The 15,618-nt window shown below is 40.1% G+C and overlaps 1 long non-coding RNA gene across 2 annotated transcripts in view; it reads left to right on the top strand.

The window, feature by feature from the left end:
- Nucleotides 1-15,618, top strand: part of LOC147358439 (uncharacterized) — a 149,385-nt gene that overhangs the window by 110,663 nt on the left and 23,104 nt on the right. Inside the window, exon 3 of one of the 2 annotated variants that reach the window (XR_015142263.1) lies at nt 13,861-13,946. The exons of the other annotated variant lie outside the window; for it this stretch is intronic. This is a non-coding gene — a long non-coding RNA (uncharacterized LOC147358439). The remainder of the gene's footprint in view (nt 1-13,860; nt 13,947-15,618) is intronic. 2 annotated transcript variants of the gene reach the window in all.

The following is a 15,618-nucleotide window of genomic DNA, read 5'->3' on the forward strand; positions in this document are numbered from 1 at the left end:
AGTAGATTGCAGGCATTTTCGTAATTTATAAAAGACATTATGGACATAACTTTCAGCTTATGCCTTGTTTGTGGAAATTGAAGAAAATATGGACTAAAGAAGTATTTGTGCTCGTCACTTACTGTATTTGAAAATATGCTGTTTCCCTGATTCGTCTTAAGTTGTTACTGAGGACTGAATGACAAATCATAAGCCAAGGCTTAATTTACTGGTGCGCTTCCCGCAGTGGGCTTGGCGACATTGAGGGCTCCATCAATCCTCTGCAGGTCAATGGGTCTCACCCTGAGAACATTTTAGTAGTGAATATCTGACTTCTGTCTGCTCTGTGGTCACAGAATGAGCAGTGCTTCCTCGCAATGCCCAATACATCCTGCTCGAATGGAATTAATAGATTCAGATTTTCACCACTTGCTCTGTGACTTGCTCTGTGACCCTAGACAAGTCATCTGAACTCACTTGCTCTTTCTTAATTGGGAAAGAAAATGAAGAAACGAATATCAGTTTCCTTCGTGCCTCAGGGATAACTGATGGGAGTGTCAGAGGTACAGTAATCCCTTGATTAACAGATTACTTGGAAAGAGGCACTTTGATATCTGCATTTAAAAACATCAAACTTGAAAATCAGAGCTATCTGCTTTTACAGCATGTCAATGACCATGAGCTTGCATAATTCTCTGTCGTTGCAAAGGGTTTACTTTTGACATCGAAAAGTTAGGTTAGAACGTGAAACCAAAATTTAAAAGGCACCAAAGTGTAAAATAATGATGTAAAGGGGAGTGTCATTCATTACTTTCACAGTTCAAAGAATTTTTTAACTTAAGATCAGTTTCCTCTTCTCAAATGCCAGGACTTTCCTGCTATTACTCTATTAAGTGTATAGGTGCCAAATCATTTTCTTGGGATGACAGGTGTGAAGGGGAAGTCAGAACAAAATCTGGTACAAACATACCTCGCTCCGGCTGGGTTATCAACAGGTGAGATGCTGAAAAGTGATGGGGCGATGACTGTAACAGGCTCTACACTCATGTGGCCAAAAGCTTGCCCTTGAGTAAAGGTTGAGGGAGGGGCTGGTACACAATGACTGAGCGCAGAAAGGTAACAAGTTCTAAAATAACGCTGTTCACAGTGATTGGTCACTAGGCCTTAGTTAGTGGGTCTTCTACCTCTTGGGTCCAAGTCCTGGTATATTTTTTTCAGTTCAGTTCAATCACTCATTGTGTCCGATTCTTTGTGACCCCATGAATCGCAGCAAGCCAGGCCTCCCTGTCCATCACCAACTCCCGGAGTTCATTCAGACTCATGTCCATCGAGTCAGTGATGCCATCCAGCCATCTCATCCTCTGTCGTCCCCTTCTCCTCCTGCCCCCAATCCCTCCCAGCATCAGAGTCTTTTCCAATGAGTCAACTCTTCACATGAGGTGGCCAAAGTACTGGAGTTTCAGCTTTAGCATCATTCCTTCCAAAGAAATCCCAGGGCCAATCTCCTTCAGAATGGACTGGTTGGATCTCCTTGCAGTCCAAGGGACTCTCAAGAGTCTTCTCCAACACCACAGTTCAAAAGCATCAATTCTTCGGCGCTCAGCTTTCTTCACAATCCAACTCTCACATCCATACATGACCACTGGAAAAACCATAGCCTTGACTAGATGGACCTTTGTTGGCAAAGTATTGTCTCTGCTTTTCAATATGCTATCTAGGTATATTTCTTTACTACTCACCAAACCTTTCTGTTAGTATAGAAAACTCCACATCTCTCCATGTATCAGAAGAGCTCTATCACTCCTCTTTTGTAATATTCCTTTTTACTTATTTATTTGGCTGCATCAGGTTATTGTTCCAGCATGCAGGATCTTTTGTTGCAGCATGTGAACTCTTGCATGTGTGCATGCCAAGGAACTTTAGTCCTGTCCAACTCTTTGCTACCCTATGGACTGTAACCCACCAAGCTCCTCTGTTCATGGGATTCTCCAGCAAAAGTACTGGAGTGGGTTGCCATGCCCTCTCCAGGGGATATTCCCAACCCAGGGATCAAACCCATGTCTCTCAGGTCTCCTGCATTGGCAGGTAGGTTCTTTACCATTAGTGCCTCCTGGTACTCTTAGCTATAGCATATGGGATCTAGTTCCGTGACCAGGGATCAAACCCAGGCCCTCTGCATTGGGAGCACAGAGTTCTAGCCACTGGACTACCAGGGAAGTCCCGTCTATCACTCTCCTTAAACTCTGTGTTCCTCTTGTTCTTTCACAAAAGACTTCATTTGGTTTGATAAGTGGAAGAGACAATTTGGATGAAGAATGTCCATTCTTTATATGGGTGGTGACAGTGGAAGGTGAAGAGGACAATAACGATGTTTGCCATAAGAAGCAGTTTCCTTTCATTTGATATTCTTCAAGAGATGCAGTAAATATTTGAATCAGTGGATATCCGACCACTTTGGAAAGCTGGTTGCTATTCTGGTTGCTATTCAGCCACACTGCTGCTGGCCCAGATCCCTATTCTGGATTGAGAGACTTATTTTACCAGTTGCTGGAAGGGATGAGGTTTGGTTTCGCCCGAGCCCTCAGTGCTTTCTAGGAGTTGCCATCAGGTGATGGGAGACCTTTCACACAATGTCCTCCTTCCTGGGGAAATCTCTAATCTAATGGCTTGTTAATGGAAGTATACAGTGACTAAGTCCCATTTCTCAAGGGTCAATGACCCTGAAGCATTGTCAAAGCTTCAGCGATCTCCAGGGAGTTAACTTTAGCCTTGTTTTGCCCAATCTTGTTTCCTTCAAGTCTCCTATGGGTTTTTAAAAAAAATTATTTATTTATGTATTCATTCATTTTTGGCTGTGCTGGGTCTTTGTTGCTCCACAGGCATTTCTTTAGTTGCGGCAAGCAGGGGGCTTCTCCCTAGTTGGGGTGCACTGGTTTCTCACTGCAGTGGCTTTTCTTGCTGCAGAACAGAGGATCCAGGGTGCTTGGGCATCACAGCTGTGGCATGTGGGCTCAGAAGTTGCAGGTCCCAGACTCTGGAGCACAGGCTCAATAGCTGTGGCTCATGGATGGGCTTAGTGACCCCAAGGCAAGTGGAATCTTCCCGGATCAGGGATCAAACCTGTGTCTCCTGCATTGGCAGGTGGATTCTTTACCACTGAGCCAAAAGGGAAGACTTGCTACATGGATTCCAAGTTTGTAAGCCCTCTCCAGTCAACTTCCTGCATATCAGATCAGATCAGATCAGATCAGTTGCTCAGTCATGTCTGGCTCTTTGCGACCCCATGAATCGCAGCACGCCAGGTCTCCCTGTCCATCACCAGCTCCTGAAGTTCACTCAGACTCACATCCATCGAGTCAGTGATGCCATCCTGTCATCTCATCCTCTGTCGTCCCCTTCTCCTCCTGCCCCCAATCCCTCCCAGCATCAGAGTCTTTTCCAATGAGTCAACTCTTTGCATGAGGTGGCCAAAGTACTGGAGTTTCAGCTTTAGCATCATTCCTTCCAAAGAAATCCCAGGGCTGATCTCCTTCAGAATGGACTGGTTGGATCTCTTTGCAGTCCAAGGGACTCTCAAGAGTCTTCTCCAACACCACAGTTCAAAAGCATCAATTCTTCGGCGCTCAGCCTTCTTCACAGTCCAACTCTCACATCCATACATGACCACTGGAAAAAACCATAGCCTTGACTAGATGGACCTTTGTTGGCAAAGTAATGCCTCTGCTTTTGAATATGCTATCTAGGTTGGTCATAACTTTCCTTCCAAGGAGTAAACGTCTTGTAATTTCATGGCTGCAGTCACTATCTGTAGTGATTTTGGAGCCCAGAAAAATAGTCTGACATTGTTTCCACTGTTTCCCCATCTATTTCCCATGAAGTGGTGGGACCGGATGCCATGATCTTCATTTTTTGAATGTTGAGCTTTAAGCCAACTTTTTCACTCTCCACTTTCACTTTCATCAAGAGGCTTTTGAGTTCCTCTTCACTTTCTGCCATAAGGGTGGTGTCATCTGCATATCTGAGGTTATTGATATCACTCCTGGCAATCTTGATTCCAGCTTGTGTTTCCTCCAGTCCAGCGTTTCTCATGATGTACTCTGCATATAAGTTAAATAAACAAGGTGACAATATACAGCCTTGACGTACTCCTCTTCCTATTTGGAACCAGTCTATTGTTCCATGTCCAGTTCTAACTGTTGCTTCCTGACCTGCATACAGGTTTCTCAAGAGGCAGATCAGGTGGTCTGGTATTCCCATCTCTTTCAGAATTTTCCACAGTTTATTGTGATCTACACAGTCAAAGGCTTTGGCATAATCAATAAAGCAGAAATAGATGTTTTTTCTGGAACTCTCTTGCTTTTTCAATGATCCAGTGGATGTTGGCAATTTGATCTCTGGTTCCTCTGCCTTTTCTAAAACTAGCTTGAACATCTAGAATTTCACAGTTCATGTATTCTTGAAGCCTGGCTTGGAGAATTTTGAGCATTACTTCACTAGCATGTGAGATGAGTGCAATTGTGTGGTAGTTTGAGCATGCTTTGGCATTGCCTTTCTTTGGGATTGGAATGAAAACTGACCTTTTCCAGTCCTGTGGCCACTGCTGAGTTTTCCAAATTTGCTGGCATATTGAGTATAGCACTTTCACAGCATCGTCTTTCAGGATTTGGAATAGCTCGACTGGAATTCCATCACCTCCACTAGCTTTGTTCGTAGTGATGCTTTCTAAGGCCCACTTGACTTCACATTCCAGGATGTCTGGCTCTAGGTCAGTGATCACACCATCGTGATTATCTGGGTCGTGAAGCTCTTTTTTGTACAGTTATTCTGTGTATTCTTGCATAAGTCTCTGCAGAGTTTTTTTTTTTTTTTTTATGGAGAAAATGGTGTGCAACATGCAACAACATTTCTCTTCACAAGTTGAACAGAAGTATATTTATGTTCCAGCAATTCTAAGCATATGCCTTAAAGAAACTTGCATATATTTGGATCAAGATCACATATGAGAATGTTCATAGCAGTGTGATTGGTAAGAGCCCCATACTGGAAAAATCTAAATAAATCTAAATATCCATCAGTAGTAGAATGTATGAATAAATCATGATAACATCAGACAGTTAAATGCCTGCACAAATAATAAAAATGAAAATGAGGGACCTATAGTTTTACATGCCATACAATGGATGAATCATATATAAATCTGTATGTCTACACATCTATATGAAAGGAAAAAAGCAAAACACTGAAGAATGTATACTGTGAGACACATATATGTATGTGTGCACATGTGCAGAAGTCACCATAGGCAAAAAGTAAACTGCTGTTTTACATATGTATACATAGGTTTAAAACTGTGAAGGAAAGTAATTGTGTGAATTTCAGGATAGTGGTTATTTTTAGAGAAGTTTTATTTTTTAAAAGATTTGTTCATGTATTTAAATCATTTTACTTATTTATTTTTGGCTATGCTAGGTCTTTGTTGCAGCAAGGACTTTTGTCTAGTTGCTGCAAGTGGAGGCTACTCTGTAGTTGCCAAGTGCAGGCTTCCCACCGTGATGGCCTGCCTTGTTGCAGAGCGTGGGCTCTAGCACACACAGGCTTCAGTTGTGGCAAGTGGGCTCAAGAGCTGTGGCTTCCAGGCTCTAGAGCACAGGCTCAGTAGTTGGGGTGCACGGGCATAGTTGCTCTGTGATGTGTGGGATCTTCCCGGATCAGGAATCAAACCCACGTCGCCTGCATTCCAGGTGAACTCTTAACCACTGAGCCACCAAGGAGGCCCTGTTTCAGTGTTTAAATATATTTATTTTTGGCTGTGGTGGATCTTCATTGCTGGAGGGCCTCCTCTAGTTGCAGCGACCCAGGGCTGCACTTCTTGCAGCGTGTGGGCTTCTCATTGCGGTGGTGGCTTCCCTTGTTTTGGAGCATGGGCCCTAGGCATGCGGGCTTCAGTAGTTGCAGCACCTGGGCTTGGTAGCTGTGGCTCATGGGCTCTAGAATGCTGGCTCCTTCGCTGTGGTACAAGGGTTTAGCTGCTCTGTAGGTATGGCATGTGGGATCATCCTGAACCAGGGATGGAACAGATGTCCCTTGCATTACAAGGCAGATTCTTAACCACTGGACCACCAGGGAAGCCCCTAGAGGAGAGAAGTTTCAATTCATTAACAATACACAGGGAGCTTCTGGAAAGTGAATATTTCTGTTTTATACTGGGGTGCTTTTAACTACTTTTGATTGTGGGATTGTACTTTTTAAATGCAACTGTTTAAGAAAGGATTGGCAAATAGATGGGGAAACAGTGGAAACAGTGACAGACTTTATTTTTTAGGGCTCCAAAATCACTGCAGATGGTGACTGCAGCCATCAGCTTAAAAGATGCTTGCTCCTTGGAAGGAAAGTTATGACCAACCTAGACAGCATATTAAAAAGCAGAGACATTATTTTGCCAACAAAGGTCCATCTAGTCAAAGCTTTGGTTTTTCTAGTAGTCATGTATGGATGTGAGAGTTGGACTATAAAGAAAGCAGAGTGCTGGAGAATTGATGCTTTTGAACTGTGGTGTTGGAGAAGACTTTTGAGAGTTCTTTGGACTGCAAGGAGATCTAACCAGTCCATCCTAAAGGAAATCAGAATGTTCATTGGAAGGATTGATGATGAATCTGAAACTACAATACTTTGACCACCCAATGCGAGAACTGACACACTAGAGAAGACCCTGATGCTGGGAAAGATTGAAGGCAGGAGAAGGGCACGACAGAGGATGAGATGGCTGGATGGAGTCACCGACTCAATGGACATGGGTTTGAGTAAGCCCTGAGAGTTGGTGATGGACAGGGAAGCCTGGCCTACTGCAGTCCATGGGGTTGCAAAGAGTCGGACACGACTGAGTGACTGAAATGAGAAGGATTATGAGACCCAGATTTAACTGGATTGCACTCCCTTGAGAGTGAAAGAGGAAAGTGAAAAAGTTGGCTTAAAGCTCAACATTCAGGAAACTAAGGCCATGGCATCCGGTCCCATCTCCTAATGGCAAATAGATAGGGAAACATTGGAAACAGTGGCTGACTTTATTTTTGGGGGCTCCAGAATCACTGCAGATGGTGATTGGAGCCATGAAATTAAAAGACGCTTCCTCATTGGAAGGAAAGTTATGACCAACCTAGACAGCATATTAAAAAGCAGAGACATTACTTTGCCAACAAAGTCAGTCTAGTCAAGGCTATGGCTTTTCCAGTAGTCATGTATGAATGTGAGAGTTGGACTGTAAAGAAAGCTGAGCACCGAAGAATTGATGCTTCTGAACTGTGGTGTTGGATAAGACTCTTGAGAGTCCTTTGGACTGCAAGGAGATCCAACCAGTCCATCCTAAAGGAGACCAGTCCTGGGTGTTCATTGGAAGGACTGATGCTAAAGCTGAAACTCCAGTACTTTGGCCACCTCATGCGAAGAGCTGACTCATTGGAAAAGACTCTGATGCTGGGAGGGATTGGGGGCAAGAGGAGAAGGGGACGACAGAGGATGAGATGGCAGGATGGCATCACTGACTCGATGGATGTGAGTCTGAGTGAACTCCGGGGGTTGGTGATGGACAGGGAGGCCTGGTGTGCTGCAGTTCATGGGATCACAAAGCACTGGACATGACTGAGTGACTGAACTGAAGAGATTTTCTGAGACTCATCTATTTTGGTGTATATCCTTAGGAAAATCAATGGATCAAGAGCACCCCAAGCATAAACCACCTGGAAACTGATTTTTTTCTTTAGTCCTGAATGATCTCTTAAAGAAATAAAGCCTTGAGCCTTAAAATATAAAGCTGGTTCACACAATCAAATTAAATGAAAATGTTTTGCTCAAAACATTGGCTTCAGATTGGCTCTTGTTAATAACTAAACATACTTTAAAATGTGTGTATCTCTTAGGCCTAGGTGACCCTGCCCCAATGTGTGGCTGTCCTTACTGTCCCCAGGAAGTTCAGATTCTAACTGTGGTTCTACCTGATCAGAGTCAGGGCTGTGCCCTTGCTGACTTATGGTTGCGGGTCAGATGGCCATATTTTTTTGAATGTTTGTATCACTTTTGCCTATGTGATCCTGTGTGTGTGTGAATGTGTGGGTGCATATGTGCTGGCTAAGTTGCTTCAGTCGTGTCCGACTCTTTGTGACCCCATGGACTGCAGCCCGCCAGGCTCCTCTGTCCATAGGATTCTCCAGGCAGGAGTACTGGAGTGGGTTGCCATGCCCTCCTCCAGGGGGCCTTTCTGACCCAGGGACTGAACCCACGTCTCATGTCTCCTCACTGGCAGGCAGGTTCTTCACCACACTCGCCACCTCCAAAGCCCCCTATAGTGTGTGGCTGTCTTTAATTTCAGTTTTTTGTTATTTCTAGTTTAAAAAATTCTTTATCTCTAGGTACCATAATAGCTGTTCATTAAGTGCAACAATTATATTTTTAGTCATTTGGCAAAATATTTTGAGTGTAATTGATAAAATTATTTTAAAATATCAATGAATTTAAAAAATATAGCATATGGCCTGTAACATTTCACTAACAGTTTTAATTTCTCTTCTGGAATGGAATACTAAAAAGAGAAGACCTGAAAGGAAATACTTAGATTTATATTCTTTAATTTACCATACAAATTAAAAATTTGCATATCTAAGTTTTCATCTTAGTAATATCTGACTCCCTTGCCTACATACTTCTCTGCTGCCTTTTATTTTACCACCACTTGCTCCTTCTGCCCCCGGAAAATGTCTGTAAATCCCTGAAACTGTCAGATTTCACAGGCATGCAATTTTACTTCAGCGAAATTCTAAACACCAGTAAGAGGTGAATTTGACATGGGAACTGTAAAAGAGTCTTATCTACAGTGACACAACTGCTACCACCCTAATATCTATTAAGTAGCACAGGATTCTAGTGTAACAGCTCTGAAATTGCTTGTGACACCTGCATGAATACCAAATAGATTCGTTATGTTCCGACTTATTACAAAAAGCACTTTCTGAATTTTAAATGATTAAGACTCTTACACATTAATAGCTACAAGTGAGTTTACTTTCCAAAGGTACATATATTATTGAAAGATCACAATTCAGCTAAATGTAGGCAACGATGCAAGTAATATGGCCACTTCATAGAGAATGTCATTGAGAGCAATATTCCTAATTTTGAAAGCTTTCAAATGACATTATTTTAAGAAAAGTACACCCCCCACACACTTTAAGTGCTATGTGTCATATTCCTCTTCTCTCAGGAGATGCAGGGAAAAAAAAAAAAAAGGAAGAAAGTGATAAATGTCAGTATTATGCAGAGTTTGCCTTTTTGAATTCCCATTCCCCATTCCACTAGCTGGGATTTTATAGAGATATAAATCACAAAGAAATAAGAAGCCAGTAATGAGATAGAAGTATATTTGAAATATGGATGCAAATTCTTACCACCTGCTGAGCAAAAGTAGTCTGCAGAGACTGTCCTGGAAATCGCAATGCCATTAGCATCTTGTAAGCTCTAAATTTGCAGCAGAAGAATAGAGGAATTATGTCTGTAAAATGCCAAAGGCCGCTCTGATTTATCTCTTAGCAGAATGTTTCAGCCACATCTACATAAATATTTTAACAGGAATTTAATTTTCATTTTAGTCACACAATAAATCTTTTTATTACACACCATCATTTTGTCCTAAATAAGTTGCCTTTTTCATGCAATTTGTGTTCATCCTTTCTTGTGTATTTGATAAATGCAATCTTAATATACAAAGGAACAATGGTTTTATTTACACAAGAGCCTTGCCATAGGCTGTTTAATTTTAGCCATGAATTCTATTTATTTTAATACAATTTATAGTACCAATTGGTTATAAACCAATTGGTTTATATATAACTTCAGCATCTGTTCATAGGTCTTCAGGGGATGAGGAAAATTGGGGCAGTGAGAGGATGTGGAGCTCAAGTGATGCTCTAAGTGGATGTTCTGATTGGATATGTGTACAGGTGTATTGGTAATAAGGTACACACAGTTGGTAAAGGTACAAATGTTGCTCTGGCATCTTATTGGTAGTAGGTTTCATCAAATGGAATGGGACACTTGTGGGCAGTTTGGGTCTGATGGAATCTCATCTTATTTAAACTTCATGTGTCACACTGGTTTCTTGACTGTGATGACATTGTAAACACTGAAGGTGACGGTCAATCCTTTTGAACCCCTCCAGAAGGCCTCAATGCCCCAGGTGGCTCAGTGTTAAAAAAAAATCTGCTTGCCTGTGCAAGAGACATAGGAGTTATGGGTTCACTTCCTAGTTGGGCAAGATCGCCTGGAGAAGGAAATGGCAACCCACTCCAGTATTCTTGCCTGGAAAATCCCATGGATGGAGGAGCCTGGCAGGCTACAGTCCATGGGGTCTCGAAGAGACATGATTGAGTGACTAAGCATGAATGCATGCATGCAGGAGAAAGGACAAGAAGATATTGCTTTTCTGTACAATTTTGAAGAAATAGCACTAAGGAGATCCTATAGATGTAGGGTGGATATTTATCCTGGAACAAATTCCTCCAACCAATTTGACAGTTGTGGTCAAGACATTAAATTTGCCACTTGCAAATGGGTCAAGCAGCTGGTGGTTTGGACAGACATAACTGTGATCTCTGCCAGAATCATCACCCTGTCAGTTTTGTTTGAACATGTTTTATGCTATAACTTTTTAATTTTAAAATTTAGGTTTTAGAATTTGATTTTGAGTATAAGGGTGACTAAAAGAGCATAATCAATTATTAAAGTGCTAAATCCTTGAGTCTGTATCACTTCTTGTTGAAGTTGAAACTGAGTGTGAATGAGAAGGAAGAAAAACATACATATATATATGGGGACAGGTAACATATTAAGAGTTAAGACATGGCTTTTTATTTTCAGCCTTTCTACTTCTATCTGAAGGAGAGGTAACATTCTTTTTTCTGATTAGTCTTTGTTTGAAATGGAAATGGTGGGACTTCCCTGGCAGTCCAGTAGTTAAGATTTTGCTTTCCAATGCAGAGGATGTGGGTTTGATCCCTGGTTGGAGAGCTAAGATCCCACAAAAATCTTAGCCAAAAAAAAAAAAAAAACCCAGCAAAAAAAACAAAACAGAAACAACTGACAGCTAAACAGGAGTAACGGCTCGTTCCAGGTCTTGCAATCAGAAATGGGGCAGATATAGTCACACTTGTATCTGTCTGGCTTTGGAACTCACACTCTTTGCCATGCAGTGCTGCTTAAAAGTTTCCTTCGGAGCACCTCCAAGACTCCTGGAAACATGTCTGAGGGCAAAAACCAGAAGCTGTTGCTTTATGTTGGCTATTTCTTTGGATAATCAGGCTCTTATTGTTTAAAAATAGTGTTCTTTCACTGCTCTGTTAAAAATGGACAGCCAGCAAGGGCCTACTGTAATGCACATGGAACTCTGCTCAGTGTCGCAGGATGGCCTGGACGGGAGGGGAGTTCGGAGGAGAATGGGCACATGTGTATGTATGGCTGGATCCCTTTGCTGTTCACCTGACACTGTCACAACATTGTTTATTAATCGGCTATACCCCCCAATACAAAATAAAAAGTTAAAAAAAAAAACAGGAACAATACTGTAACAAATCCTATAAAGACTCTAAAAATGGTTCACATCAAAAAAATCTTTAAAACATTATTAAATAAATAAAATATAAATGGTATGATGCAGGTTAATCACAGCCAGAAACCTAGTTTTTGTTCCCAAACATTGGCTCTTTCATGTTTTGGTTTGTTTTAGTAGCTTACTGCATGGTCTGAGATCTAACAAGAATATTTGTTCTCATCTATAAAAGAAACATGTGTGTCTCCCTGAAAAAACATAGCGACAGAACTGTGCCTAATTTTTAGTAAATGAACACTTGCCTTGAAATTCTCCAGGCAAGAATACTGGAATGGGTAGCCATTCACTTCTCCAGGGTATCTTTCCTACCCAGGAATCAAGCCCTTGTCTCCTGCATTGACAGGTGGATTCTTTACCATCTGAGCCATAAGGGAAGCCCCAGATGGATATTGGTTGAGGAAAATTTATTAACTCAGACTTACTGCTACACTTATTACCCACAGATGGGCCCCTGTGAGTTTTTCAGTTTCCTCATACCCTGCTCTGTTGTTTGAGAATTCTACCAAAAAGTCTATTTTGGTATGGAGAAACATTGTTTTCCTTCATTTATACACAGTTGATTAGTGTTGTTTGTACTATGAATTCCTTTTATTAGCTCTGTCAGAATGTTTTCATTGATCTACTTTTGTATGTGAATCCTCACTGTGTATTGAGGACCTATTTTTTAAAGTTTTTTTTTTTTTTTTTTAATTGTGGACCATTTAAAAGTCTTTATTGAATTCGTTACAATATTGCTTTTGTCTGCTTTTTTGGCCATGAGGCATGTGAGATTTTAGCTCCTCAATCAGGGATCAAACCGGTATCTCCTGAAATGGAAGATGAAGTCTTAACCCCTGGACTGCCAGGGAAGTCTTTTGAGGACCGTTTTGAATGCTGCCTTTGATCACTCATTCATTTACACATGTACCTGTTCATTCGTTCCTTGCTTATGATGAACTACACACAGTTCTAGACAGTATGGATACTGCTCTAAAGGAAGGAAGAGCTCTCTCTTCAAGTTCCTGAAACATCTCTTTTTAATATCTCATACTATACTATAAGGTCTTTGAGACCATAATCTGCTATTTGACTGATCTTTGTATCTCTATTTCCAAGACAGTGCCTTGCACATCCTAAGCACTTGAAAATGTTTGTTGAAAGAGTGAGTAAATTACCTTGCACTGCTTATGAGGAACTATTGGATTGGCCAAAAGGTTCATTCAGGTTTTGCCATAAGATGTTATAGAAAACCTCAAATGAACTTTTGGCCAACCCAATAGTTTGTTAAGCCTAAAAAATCTTAACCCCAACATTTTTCTTGTTTTGTTCAAATTAATAAAGTAAAAATAAATATGGTTTGACGACACAAGGGGATTTTTAAATTAAATTTTATTATTAAAATTTTTATTATTGGGGTATAATTGCTTTACAATGTTTCTGCTGTACAATGTGTATCAGCTGTATACATGCATATATCTCTTCCTTCTTGAGCATCCCTCCCACCTCTCTAGGTTATCACAGAGCACTGAGCTGAGTTCCCTAAGCTACATAGGTGCTTCCCACTAGGTATCTATTTTACACGTGGTGGTGTATATATGTCAATGCTACTCTTCCAATTCGTTCAGTGTGGTGTACTGACTAATAGCGATGGTTTCGAGTTCTGAATCTACGACTCGTTAGCTCTGTGACACTGTGTCTCAGTTTCCCTGTTGTTAAATAATAGCTTCTAAGTAGCTAAGATCGTTACTATTCAAATGAAATGGGGTACGGTCTGCAAAGCCTAAGCATAATGCCTGGGACATATTTAATTCTCAAAAATTCATACTATAGTTAGTATTTTTATTAGTTGCTCTTATTATTGTTATTAATATTATTTCAGAAGTTTTGGCTTACATTCAATCTCCTCTCTTACCAATTCCCATGATGAAGCAAGATTACTTGGTTTTGGAACTTCTACAATCACAAGCTTATTCAGAGACAAATATCTATATATTTAAGCTGTTTGAAGGTAGCTGGCATCCTGGTTAAATGCAATTTGTCAGGTTTAATATTAACTGCAGTGTTTGAGCTGTCACATGATTCCACAGTGAAAATAAGGTAAATAGCCTTTTATATTATCCCATTCCCCATGATGTTCTTTTGTACTCACAAATAATCATAGAAAACATTTCATCTTTCACTTTTGTTAAATCTGAGAAAACTGCCATTTCTATTCGGATTATCAAGTCTCCTGTTTGTTATTTCTTTTCCAGAGAGTTGAAAGGATGTAGCTTTTTAACAAGGAGAAAATTCAATTGAGCTCTGAACAAATATTCCTGAAGAAAGGGAGCTGGAAAAGGTAATAAAAGTGTTAAGGGCTTCTAAAATGAAAAGTATGATGGAAGGAGGAGTGTTGGCCAACCTCTGCCTTCATCTCCCTGATGCAGTTAAGTGAGATTGAAAGCAGACATTTCTTGCCATTAACTTAAAGAAAGGTTAGTGTGTGTGGTTTTCATTCATACTCTCTTTGGACTGTGGTCTGAGATCAGGTCAAGACAGGAGAGGAAGACATATATGATAGAGCAATACTGACTGTTGAGACCTCAGTTTCCAGAGATGCTCTTTTTAGCTTTTGGCTTCCATTCTTTATTTCACATTTTAAACATAAAGGTAAAACTCTGGTTCATTGGTGTTTGAATAGATTGGACTTAATGAAATCTGTTTTGCTCCACTAAGAATTTCAATTTACCTGTGTCCCAGGGTCAGGGTGACAAAATGGATCTCATCATTTAGAACACAGTTTCTCACCTTGGCACTACAGAAATTCTGAGCCAAAAAAGTCATTTGATCTGGGGAACTGACCTGTGCATTATAAGATGTTTAGTTTAAGCCCTGGTCTGCATCCAACCAGATGGCAGTAGCACCTCTTCAAAGTTGTGGCAGTGAAAATTGCTCCCAGACACTCTCAAATGTCCCATGCATTGGAAAGGGAGCATAATTATATTCCAAACATTGGGCTTGGAGTTTACATTCAGTCCTTACAATGACCCTGAGAAGTAGGCATCACTGCCTTCACTTTTAGAAATCCAGAGTGCCTATGTGATTTCCCTGTGGTTACATACATGGTAAATGCTCAATTTTTTCTTCTTTACTATATTGTCCATTCTAATATTTCTTTTGACATAGAGACAGAACTTCCAAATCTTTCTTTAGACATAGAGATGGAGCTTCCAAATCTTAAAGATGGCAAATTATGGAGGAAAAGGGATGTATAAATTTCAGATAGTCTCAGTTTAGAATAAAGAAAAAAAAAGATATAGTGCCCATTATGAGGTATAAAATGTGAATAAGTATAAAGGCACCAAGATATTATCACTAATTGATATTTAGTTCATTTTGGGGTTACAAGATATCAAATTTCCTTAATATTAAGTAGTTCTGGCATTACATAGATGGAAAAGACCCAGGAGAGGTAATATAGGCAATATTTCATAATAACTTAAAATGTAATATAATCTATAAAAGTATTGAATCATTATGCTGTTCACCTGAAACTAATATAGTATTATAAATACTATATTAGTATTAAATATGTTTATATATCAACACATTAAATATGTTTATATATCAAATAAAGTATCAATCAAATACCAAAAAAAAAAAAGTCCTAGGCAATGTGAAAACCAAAAATACTATGGAATCTTCATTAGATCCTGGAGCAGAAAAAGACATTAATGGAAAGTTGATATCTGTAGTTTATTTCATAGTATTGATGCATTGATAATTTATTTTTTTTTCTATTCCAGAACTCATATAAGTCAGCTTTATTGAATTTTTAAATAGGAATGCAACTTTGCTTTCCTTGTATATTAACATTCATAATTTATTTATTTGGTTAACAGGGAGTGGGAATCTTTATGGCTCAAAAAGTACATTTGATTCTTTCTTTAGTTTTTATAATTGCATGATGGTTATGCAAAATGTTATCATTAGGAGAAGCTGGGTGAAGAGCATGTAGGAACTCTGTGTAC

Source organism: Bos grunniens, chromosome 15 (assembly GCF_055505025.1).
Source record: "Bos grunniens cultivar Pamir isolate PY7600 chromosome 15, Bosgru_T2T1.0, whole genome shotgun sequence".
Lineage (NCBI taxonomy): Eukaryota > Metazoa > Chordata > Mammalia > Artiodactyla > Bovidae > Bos > Bos grunniens.